The following is a 12494-nucleotide window of genomic DNA, read 5'->3' as shown; positions in this document are numbered from 1 at the left end:
GTTGCGCACTATTTTGTGCATATATTTTGGAGCAAAATTTCGGTGGATGTTTTCTTTGCACCGTGGGTGTGCCGTCAGTGACGGTGTAATGGCGACTTGCAACTACGGGAACTAAAGAGAAAATGCCGTAGATATTTTGCAAATTTATATCATATTAAGATCATTGGAAAATAAGATGGAAAAAGAACTCGCAAATTTATATCATATCAATGTTCGCAAATCTATATCATATTAAACACAGTGGCAAATAAGATGGAACTGTCTAACAGAGAAAGCTTCCCTCGTCCGCATAGCGAAAGTTTCAAAGCGCGTAAAGCTAACCCAGGACGACAGATTGGTGTCCTAGGCTCGGTTTTAAAGCCTAGAAAGTCCATCGCACCTTGGGGAAGCATCCAACTGCAGCAAGCCCAAACACGATTGGTTACTTGCTGCGTACTGCCCCGTTCAAATTTTTACAGTATTAATGACCCTTTCCTAAAACACAAAATCCAAAAAGTAATCAAATTAGTTACAAATTGCGACGCACAGAGCAATCTCCACAAAGACATTGGCTCTACAAATCGCTCGTATCAACCTGAAATTTTAATAGAGCACGCAAACACCATCTGAGGGAAAAAAAAACTAGACAAACTCCGGAGTCTCTTCCTGCGAAGGTCAATCCGGCGGCTTCCTAGAACACAACAAGTTATGATCCCTCGTGCAAGTCCCACGCTAATGACGTTGCGGTAAGCCAGAAAGGTCACTGTCATGCAGTCTGCCCTTCGAAAGAAGTGGGGGTTCTTTGTTGCGCCTCGCCGCTGTCGGCGGTTTCGTGAATGAACGGTGACCGGTTGAGGGAAGCTTTTTGGTTTGCATGAACATCGGCAATGGCTCGGGCTTTCTGACGAACCGTTCACAGTCGGCCACATGATGGTTCTTTTCTCCCCAACGGCTGCCGGCGTTGCCCGACAATTCGGCGCCCACATACAGCTTCCTGTAGCCATCCTTCATACTCAGCCATTGATGCGACGGAACTGTATATCCGCCCACCGTCCAACTGGTCTCATGCTGACGCATCTACCCTTAAACCTGGGAAGATGAACACGCCGAAGGGACTCCATATTCCTGTCCGTATATTTGTGCGTCGTTAACTTCGTGGCTTTTACCTCGCGTAGTCGAAAGAATAATTTAATTATTCCTCGCTAGTCCCGCCTGCGCGACGAATTGCAAAAGCAAAATGTGTTCCTCTCCTGTATTCTTTTTGTGATGTGCGTTATCTCGACTGTTATTTAAATATAATCGTTTCCTATATGCATGTACAGCGTTTCTGATTTTAACAACTGAAATAAGTAATAATAATTGAGTGTTTTTATTTGACTTAGGAATAGAAAAGTGCCCGTGTATTCAGTGCGGTGCAAGTTTATATTTTGACCGAAAATAAACCAGAATTCAACAACATGCCACCGACAGGATTCTAACCCGTCATCTCCGCATCGTGGTCTACATTGCTTGGCCCAAGTTCGCGTCTTTTATACGTGCTGCGTACCGAGCCCATGCTTTTCTTACCGTCGTCTCCTGAATTGCATTATTTATTCTGTCCTTTTTTACTCCACATGGCTAGCCTATGAATAATGCCACAAAAGATGAATCAGCGCAATTCACATTTTCTGTTCGATGTAATGCTTCTGTATGTTGTAAACAGATTTTTTATGGTCCTTATGACGGTGAAAAATCCTCAATATTTCGGGATAGACTGAATACGTGGTGCAACAATATGCATTTATGCTCACAGAAGTGATTACATTTACCTACTTTAACAGAGAAAATCAGGTTCTATGACAGAACGCGAGTTCGCTTAAGAACATATAACAATTATGTCAACAGATCTCCGTATTCAGAAGTCATTACGCACTCCTTACAGATCTCTCCGGAAGAGCACCTGTTTTCGCCCATGGCGCGAACCTTGAGAAAAGTAACAACTTAGCTACATGTAGCGGGTGATACGTGGTGCAGTTGTAGAGCATCTGGAGTGCTACTCAGTAGACATAAGATATTGCAAGTAAAAGTTTCAAGATTGTAGAAGTCAGTCATTGAGGATATAAATTAGCTTATTCCTATTCCTTCTATGATAGACCCGTTAGGAGCTCCTATAGGCCAAATTCTACATTTTAATAACGTGGATAGCAAAGCGGCGTCGTGCTAGTTGATAGAAGCGTGGCAGCAGCACTCAAAGAGAATTGCAACAAATGAAAAAGCGCATGGCGGACCTGCGAACAGCGCTCACCTACATTAGCAAGGGTGCAGTCCGCAGTTATTTTCTCACACATCCTTCATTCAATACCCGCTCTGCGTCGTCGTGCCGTAATCATCGCCTATTTCTGTTGCTTTCTTCTCTTGCACTAAGACAAACTTTGTGACCAGATTGGTATAACTACTCGTCCTTTTCTTCTTATTGGCCTCAGCAGTGTCGCACATCTGAGGTTTGGTTTCGTCGAGATCGCGTCTATCACTAATCGCACGTACATGTTTTTCGTGAGCTCTTATCGCGCACCTAAACCAGGCGACAGCAGTTTTTCTTTGAAAATATGGTAATCGCCTTCCTTCACCTGCCTCAAAGCCACGATTGATTATCCGATCTTACCTTGTCATTGACAGTCGTAATGTAATTAACGACTGGCTGTCAGAACGTTTCAACACATGTTTCACTCGCGCTTAAGCGACCTTTTGTTCTGAGCGCACAATTTTCCTCTAATTGCGCAGCTCCGCCGCTCTCTTCACGCTTCTCAAATTACACTGAGAAGTTCAATGATTTTTTTTCTTTACAAAAATCGGTTCTGCAGTTGCTTTTGGCTATTTCAATTTTTACATCTAAGCGGAATAAAAATTTTCGGCTCAAAAAAGTGGTTTGAAACAGAACTCCACGATTCCAATCAAACATATGACTTTGGGGTTACCCCGTTGAGACCTTGTGGCCGCCGTTTGAATGAGAATGGCAGTGCAGCGTACATTCCGGGGACCGCGCTCACTAAACTATCACGACGACAACGAGTTTGGTTGTGAGAACGGCCAATGCTATTCGAGTTGCAGTTCCATATTTGGCGTTTTCTAGATAATACTATGACCCGTTTAGGAAAAAGAACCAGTTTTCTCCTTGGAACGCGGTAATATGATTACACAGGTCAGCTTCCATTTCTCCCAAGAGTATGCATTACGTTAAACCTATAACTCATTTCGTCGCTCAGTGTTTTTCCTCAGATGTTTGATAACGTTTTGCTAGCCTGGAGCTTTCGCCTTCACGAAAGAGATCTGTTCATATACATTGGGGAATGCTTTACTTTTAAGGTGGATCATTTATATCTGGACATCCGCATTGTACACCCTTCAATATTAACAACACACAGATGGCAAAACAGAAGAAAAGGACACACAGCGTTGTTGTGTCTTCCTTTTGCTTTGTGCGTTCTTTGTGTTGTTCATATGTAAGTACGTAACCAACTCGGTCAAAATATTGTATTAAGGGACTTGTACATCCTCCGCTCTTTACTGGGGCGTGTACTTGATAATGCTTCATGGAGTACGAAAAGTTACTTTTGGGTGGTGAGCCCATTATTTCCCGCGCAAAGAAGATAAAATTGTCAGGAACAAAAGTAGGCATAGGCCATATTCATGTTTTATTATCCCTAAACTATAGACTATGTAATAGCAGGAAACGTTCTGTGAGCCTGAAACGCAAGAACATTTAAGGCGACTTTTGTTATCTGATTTCTGAGCTGCAAAAAGTTACACTTCATCCCATTTATGTAATTTTGTCATTATCCTTTGTGTCTGTTCCTGCACTACTCGATAGTTTCAATATGTAGTTCAATTACTGGTATATTTTTGTGTTTGGAGTTTCCTGTCCGGAAGCTCTACATGTCTACAGTAGAAAACACTGTGGTCGGAGCTGCGCGCTAATCTCTATGCACTGAGATTCAGTAACGGGCATGCACAATGCACGCCGCTTTGCATAATTTTCATCCCGTGTTTATCGACAGTGGTCACCGCATCCAGTATTCAATGTCGCTGTTTTTATATCATCAGCCGAACACCATAGATGCAGAGCCGACCTGATGATTCAGTGATAGGCGGCTACTTGTTTTTAGAACATTGACTTTTGTAAGAACCGTCACGAGAGAAGACTGCATCGACGTTCAGTTGTAATGTAGCGTAACTCAAAAGATACTCCTCGTCATCTATTCGGCTCCCCCAGTGCTGCAGGATTAAGGTGCCCCCTATCAATCTTCGCTTAAACCACGTACACTGAACCAAGAGCAACGAAATGCCTTATTCTTTTGCCAGTATCTGTACTCCCAGCAAGGATGAGCAACGCTGACTGCAGACAGTTGCAGGCTCCGTGCATACAGAAAGCGCTTATTGAATAGCCTCCCGTCTTCAAGTTTAAATAGCACTTTCTAGAAACAGTGCATTAGCTTACAGATGACACGAAAGATGCGCGTGAATCCGCCACTCAGGTTAGTGAGGGGCTCAGCCAAAGTAAAGATAAAAAAAAGATGCCGTCTTAGCTAATTAGGGATTCAACAAAACAATCGTGTACAAGGTGTCATTTCTGAACTCTGACAGAGTCATTAGTCGTAAGTGAAAACTGTGGCGTGTGATGCGTTGAAGTATACGTTAGTCTGACATCACCGGGTGGTTGTCGCCCAAACCTCAGTTTACTCCTTCAGGAGTATTGTTAAAAGGTCCTCATATCTGGATTACGTTTCCTTTCTCTCTTCTTTATGTGAGGGCAGTGGAGTGGAATAACCTTCTGAAAAAACTGCGCTTTTATCTCCCTTTCTCTCCAACCACCGGCTATGCTTCCTACCGCTGAAAGCAGTGGATCTATAGAACTCCTTTTCTGTTAAACTCTGAGAGAAAGCGGCAAGTCGCAATTGTACACATTCGTAAAGCCAAGTTTAACTATTACTCTCACGACCTTCAATCACTTACGACGCACAACACCAAAAAAATTTGGAAAACCATAACGTCCGCTGACACTCCGGCTCCGATTTCCTTGTTGATCGAGTGACACGGGTGTTCCAATTAATCAAGAAGAATGTCCTCTTATATTAAATAATTATTTTACTTCACTTTTCACGCATAAAGACTATTGTATTAGCAGATGTATATTTCCGATAGATGAGCCTCATAGAAATAAGTGCCACCTGTATTGCGGCATTAATTAACAGTAACAGTCTCAAGATATCAACTTCCGCTGCTGTAGATAATATTAATACGAAAGTTCTAAAAAATACTGTTATACATTCAAGCACTCTTCTCTTTCAGTCACTGCCATCAGGGAAAGTTCAAGAGGAGTGAAAAAGTGGCAAAATTATCCCCACTTTCAAATCAAGAGACAATAGAAGCGCACGTAATTACCGCCCCATATCAATGACATCTGTCCCATGCAAGATCTTCGAACACATCATCGTATCAGGCGTTGCACAGCGTCTAGATAGTAACAACTGCTTTTTTACTAACCAGCATGGGTTCAGGAAAGGGTTCCCATGTGAGACTCAACTATTAGAATTTAATAACGAACCGCTACTTAATGTGGACAAGAACTTTTTAACAGACTGCGTATTTTTACACTTCTCTAAAGCATTTGACCGCGTTGTGCATTGACGTTTAACATCTAAGATCGCCTGCCGTAACTTAAACTCATTAACGACGTCATGGATAAGAAATTTATTGTCATCTCGCAAACAGTTTATTCTTATTAACGGTCACCGATCTCCATTTAGCGACGTCCTCTCTGGCGTACCTCAAGGCAGCGTCCTGGACACATTGTTCTTCCTCATTTACATAAACAACCTGCCATAAAACATCACTTTCATTGTTCGCTTGTTTGTAGATGACTGCATTATCGACCGCAAGATACGCTCATCTGACGATAACGTAGAACTTCAGAGACCTCGAAGGCATAACCACTTGGTGCGCATCATGGCAAGTGTCACTTAACAGCGAAAAATGCAAGTTCACAATATTACGCCGGAAAAAAATAAGCTTTTGTTTCACTTACTTTCTGAATAATACTTCAGTGTCCTGCACGTGTTCATACAAATACATCGGCGTACATTTCTCGAGTAACTTCTGTTGCTCTACTCACGTACAGAGACTAACGCCTAAAGTATGACGCACAAAGGGTATCTAAAACGTAATCTTCAAAGAACTGCTGCCGCTACCGTAAGCACGCATAAAAACCTTTTGTTCGCCCCTAACACGAATACGCAACTCCCATTTGGTCACCTCATCAGGGTTATTTAATTAACTCTTTTGAATAGGCTCAGAATCGTGCTGCACTTTTAATTTGCAGAAACTAAAACCGTCACTCGAGCACAATGAACAGCAAATCATCGAACTCTCTCTTTTCATTGCAATCACGGACATTAATCGCTCTAATCTGCCTACTTCACAGAATAGTCTACAGTGCCTACTATCTCACGTCGTTTAAACAAACCTCTATGTTTCAACGCATTTCTCGTAGAGCCGTTAGATTTAATTCATCTGCCATTTTTTAAACCCATTGTTTACAGCAATACCCGCCATTTTCTGGTCACTAACGTGTCAATAACATTGTATAATAATGTTCCTACTTTTCAGTTACCGGCACTAACAGTGAACAAATTTTGTATGAACGTGTTACTCATGCTCCTGTCATTACCATTATCTGTGTAATCCCCCTTCACCCGATACTGCGTTCTTGAAGCTTGTGATGCGACACGAATAAATGAATAAGTAAATACAGATAATCTGGTCTCCCGCCTTGGCTTCAGGAGATAGCCCGTTGGAAACCTGTCGTCAAACACTGACGGCTTGTTAGGGCAGTGTGTGCACGCCTTTGGAGCGTGGACGCCAGTTGCATATTTGAATCCCATTGCAGCTTCTGATAGACCCATGCACTCCACAATGTCAAGAACGGCGTTACATGAAGTACTATTATGATTGTGCCAATCTTCGCTCTTTTATTGCAGCTGGTACTTTAAAATTGATCAGAATGTGCTGGACATCACAATTTCCGGATATGGTCAAGTTAACCAAACATTTCAAGTCCCAAAAATCAGAACCTTAAATAGCAGCCCAGTCTACTCCAGAAATGCAGCGTAATCGCTTAAATCATAAACCTAAACTCCTTGGTTCCGCATAGTGAGGACAGTTTGGTTGATCTCCCGCTATCTGTCTCCGACAGCCACGTTTTCTTTGGAGAGAACAGCGAGGAGTGTTTTGCGCTGTAGTGTTTTTTACACGGGACGGGGGTCTAGTTCACACACGCTTTCCTGCTTCCGAAAACTCGGTGTTCTGCAAGGCGCTGAACTCTCGTTGTTTTTTGAACCAGTTAGCACTAAGGAATAAAATCCACGGCCAACTTGCATAGAATGTAATAAAAGATGAACGGATGACATTTTCAGTGGCGAGGATTGTCGGCTTTTCAACAAACCGTTAATATCTGAACAACAAAACGAGCAGTGTCTCTACCTCCTCAATACTGGGCAGTCCAGACGGACTAGAAGCGTGGAAAATTGAGATCGCCGAAACTAGAGGCTAGTGTCCGCTTATCGCTTCCATAATATGTGAGAACTTTGGCTCCTTTTTTTGGGTCTTAGTGCTATTGCTAAAACAAAAAAAATTCCTAGGCATTTTCCGTTCCCGTTTATTTTGAACTGTTTAGTGGTAATTAGCGTTCAGTGGCGCGCTGTGCATTGCAAATTGCTTTCTTCATCGACAAATACTATAATATTAAAGTAATATTCGCGCTTTGGGCCATGAAGAGGTAGTGACAGAAAGACGTACGCTGCATGCGCTGGGGTGGATAGCGTTGTGGCAGAAACTCGGCACTACAGCAATACGCGTTGGCGCTGAAAATACTGCTGGAGAAACGGCGAACTGGAGCATAAGCTGCCAGCATACATTGGGTAAATTCTCACTGACGATCCAAAAAATGGAGACGGGAATAACTGGCACCCTGCGTAAGTGGACAACTCAATTGCGCTTTCACCTACGTGTTGGTGGTGTGCACCTGCAAAAAAACGTGCTGTCGCACAACGTTCCTTGCTTAGAAACGCTAAACAGCCAGCTATTTTCTTTTGAAATAATTAGCTGCTTCGCCAGTATCGATAGCAATAAAGCCTTGCTGTTTATTGCTATTGGCTCTTTTGTTTTCGTCAGATTTCCTTATAGGTTTCATTTGGCAGTCAGAACTGCTTGATGGAAGCGATTGAAAAACTTCAAAAGAAATATTTTTATACACATTGGAAGAACGGATAATTACTTTTAATATTTCTATAACAGTAATTTACAATTTTCCAGTATACAAAATTTTTCTTCAAGACTGTTGGATACGGCCGCTCTCAATTGCTTACAACGAGGCCAAAACAAACACGAAGCAACGATTAGACAAACGGAGCTTCTTCTCACACGTGCAATTAAGCAGATAATTCGGCGAGCTGAATTTTTTTACACTAAAACGCAGGTTAATGGCCAGATATAAGGTTACAACGCAAACAAAAAACCCCGAGTGCAAAAGAATATAAGTTTACTGCTCACCTGTGATCAGCAAAATATCCTCACCAATTACAATTCAGGATTGTGTTGCCACAATCCTAGCTCATGCTAAGACGCAAATCAAAATAATATTGTGGGTATGAATTTTTATAGCATAAGAGATACAAACACTCCATGCTTAAAAAAATCTTTAGCAGTAAAGTAAGGAAGTTCATGAAAAAACGTTGCGTTTATCTTCAATTCTAGAAAGTCTCGCCAACCCAGAAAGAGTAAGTGGACGGCAAGTGAGTCCTCACAAAAGTACGCAGCGAAGAGAAGAAAAGATGAAAAAGAAAACTTTGTTGCGAGTCATTATTTGGCCGATCCTGGCAGGCAACGAGTTTCATCGTAGTATCCAAACAATGGTAACGTCTTTTTATTCAAGAGGTGAGTTTCAACGCGCTATTGGCAAAAAAATGTTATTTAATTATTTGTTCTAGGTCTTGCTTTTGCCGTATTTCAATTATGATAATAGGAGTACCCTACTTACCAACTCCTAGCAGCAGGCAGGTGGCTCGAATAAAAGATGTCCGAAAATCTAAAACATGCACACCTTTTCCTAAGTAGTAAGATAATGTTAGTCTTCTTAAAACATTTGAAGAGCTGAGTATGCAGTGTGTCACATTTTTTAGCCTAATGTCCCCCACCGACTTTCAGCAAATATGCAGTCACTTGGTCCTGACAAGTCGCTTTTCCTCTTTGCATTGCACGAAAGTCTTTCTTAATTCCCTCGTTCGTCCGCGATGTGCAATGCTTTCAGACCCCTGGCTTTATCATTAGCACCCTGATTGTTTCGGCAACTGTAGAGATGTATACACAATTATTCGCCTCTTTTATCTATCATATCCATTTTGCTGACGACGTCACCCTGCTTTTCTTAAGGGGCATGAATGTATTGTTTACCAATGGCAAATTTCCATTTGACCACTTGTAGGAATGCCCTTTTCTTGACAGACTGCTCGATCCGCTTTAAAATACGGTATTTCATGTTGTTTATGAAATGAGCCGGCAAGATCACCGAGAAAAGACATCTCTGGGCTAACTAGTAACCGTTTTCGTCACTGTTTGCCGCTCTGCATTTTCACAGGTTAATTGGTGCTGGTTTGCTTAGCGCTGTCATACTGTTAAACAAATGGCCTAGTCTAATTTTAAGAATAGACTGACTGGCCCAAGCGAAAGCACTGAAGAAAAAAAGTCTCGAGAGTGCGCCATGCCAAAAGACAAAAGAGTGATGTACAGATTTTGCCTTTCGTAGTGCATGGTATGTACCACAATTTATCAATAAAAAGCAAAAACAATTTTTCCATATGCATGCTATAATAAAGCACTTAGAAAGCACGGGACAAAAGTCGCGCCACAACGGTTGAAGCAGATTCGTCCAAACCGCATCGTGTGCTTCTGAGCCTTCTAGATATGAGGCATATTTGAAAAATTTGTTGAAATGTGGAGGCATCGCTCTAAACAAGGCATGGTAATTTGTGTTCACAATAGCTGACAAAATATTTAGACTTGCCAATATCAGCGCTGAAGTTTATAGATCCATTGAATGAAGAATGCAAGCGCGTGTTGTTCTCTTTGACCCATTTCGTTCGACGAAACTCGCGAGTGTGGGCTACATTACGGTCTTGTTACCTAGAAAGCTGCCACTTGTCCAAAGAGAACAGAATAAAAACAATTATTTTATTGAGGCAGAGGCTCCAATATTCCTCCTGACAAAATGTCATAGATAACATAGAATAAAAAGACATCATGGCGACTTTTGAAAAGCAGAACGCTTGTGCTTGATGTGAGAGAGAGAAAACCAAGGTTTGAGATCGAGCTTTCGTGTCAACCTTGCAAGAACATGATAAAGCTTTATTTAGGCTTTCTTGCTTCACCATAGTTTGTCACCCGGGATAATTCTTGAAAGAGGATTGCCGTCTAGCGATTGGGCAGAATTTCTTTTGGCGCCAAACAGTGGCAGTTCCTTCACGTGGGAGCAGAAAAACGAAGGAACCTCTTCAATTGGTGCAACGGATTGAAAAGCGCGGGAAATAGAAATAAACACTGGCTCGAACTAATGATGAAACATTTCACTAAAGACGACAGAAGCAACAAAATGTCGCGCCTTCAAACGACGGTATGTTGAGCAGAATGAAGTAGGGCACGTCGCAGGAGGACGTGCAAATAGATAAAACAAAAGCCAAATGCGCATATGATGAAAATGCTCAAATCGTACCATTCTTTTTTTACCAGCAGGAACAAACAAAGCTGAGCCAAGGAAGTTGTGAATCATTCAAAGAGCAGAATAAACTTGCAGCTAATCAAAGATCAGGTGGAGTAATGATGTATAAGGAAGGTTAGGTTAGAACAGATCCCGAGAATATTACTCGTACTTTTTTTAATCATTTGCGGAGAGAGCGAATTTGGCTAACATACAAAAAAAAATAGCTTATCAAATTGGAAAGGAGAAAAAAGGCTTAGAAATGGAAGGTTAGATTCCAGAACGGAAACTTTATTTATTACAGCGACCTTTCAAAAGGTGCTCCTGAGTACACCGCCAACCACCTTGGCCAACTTACAGATTGGCCTGGGTCATAATAATTACTCCAGAATGCTTTAGTCGGGTTCCTAGTGTGAGAAAGAAACAGGCTAAGCAGGCTTCCTTACGTCAGACAATAGACTCCAGAAAGTTTCGCAGCATCAGTAGCCATCACCGCATAGATCAGAAGGGTTCTGTACGGATTCCAACCGTGAAAAATGTCATCTGTCATTGCTATAGTAGTCGCGAGATATATCAAGGTTGTACACCACTTCCTTGAATGCGAACAGATTTTGAATTTCAACTTTTAAGAAATTTAATAATATCCTTAACTTGCGCATCAGACTCCTTGACTTCGACGGGAGTACCATACCTACAAAATCTATTGAGAATAAAATTTTGCTCATGGCTGTTGTAAGACGTTATCACTCCTTATATAATATGCTACCTGTAGTTATCTGGTGTATTTTTATTTCCAATCTTTTTTTTCGTCTCACATTATGCTTCTCGCCCAGTTGAAAAATAGAACAGAACCAGTCCCACAATACAACAGAAAGTTTTGTTGTACGCTCGTAGCGGCAGGTTTTTCTTTAAGTTGTGAATTTGTCTGTTGTTGGACAGAACTGGCGATAGCGTTACGACAGGAGACTGCTCAATACTACAAGAAATCCTGTTGTTACTACAAGTATTTCCGTTGTGAGGTTTCAAAATGCTGCAGAAATAGCAGTTTTGACTAGAGAAAATTTCCTGTTGTATTTTTCGATGGGCGGCGTTCTCAAAAGACAGCTGGAAGCTGCAGTTGAGATAACTTTGCAGAAATATTTAGGTATTGTCCTTCAACTATCACAGGATTGATTCTTCGAACACAAGAAATGAGAAGTTCAAAGGAGAGAAAATTTCTGCATTTACGCACCGGAAATAAATATCTTGCATACTGCTCTAGCAAATAGCGTCCGCAAATAAATGAATAAACTATCCTAGAGGTCTGGACAACAAGGGTTGAGCTTTATATCAAGAAGGAAAACCACTGTATTTCCTTTAGTTTCTCCAGAACACCAAGATGTAGAGTTTTGCTCTACGTATATTGTGCTGCTGAAATAATTTTCATCTTAAAACTCCTTGGCCCCCAAAAATATTAAATGTCGCATAAAGTAACATCAATAACGACTTTTAACGACTGCGCACTTAAATTTAAAGCTCACTTCGAACTTTTTTCTCAGCTCAAATAAAATCACTGCTGACAATTTCTTAAGCTAAAGATTAAGTTAGCATAACTGCCCATTTAGAATTTAGGGGGCGCTAAGAAATAAAAGGTCGCATTTTGCTCGATTCATCCGCACGTGTGCATCGTGCGGAGAAGAATTTACGGAGCTGGCCCTTTCTGTGCCGTGTGTAGTGGGTTGTTGGCTACGGT

This window comes from Amblyomma americanum, chromosome 5 (genome assembly GCF_052857255.1).
Source record: "Amblyomma americanum isolate KBUSLIRL-KWMA chromosome 5, ASM5285725v1, whole genome shotgun sequence".
Lineage (NCBI taxonomy): Eukaryota > Metazoa > Arthropoda > Arachnida > Ixodida > Ixodidae > Amblyomma > Amblyomma americanum.
Note: the sequence above shows the minus strand (reverse complement) of the source record.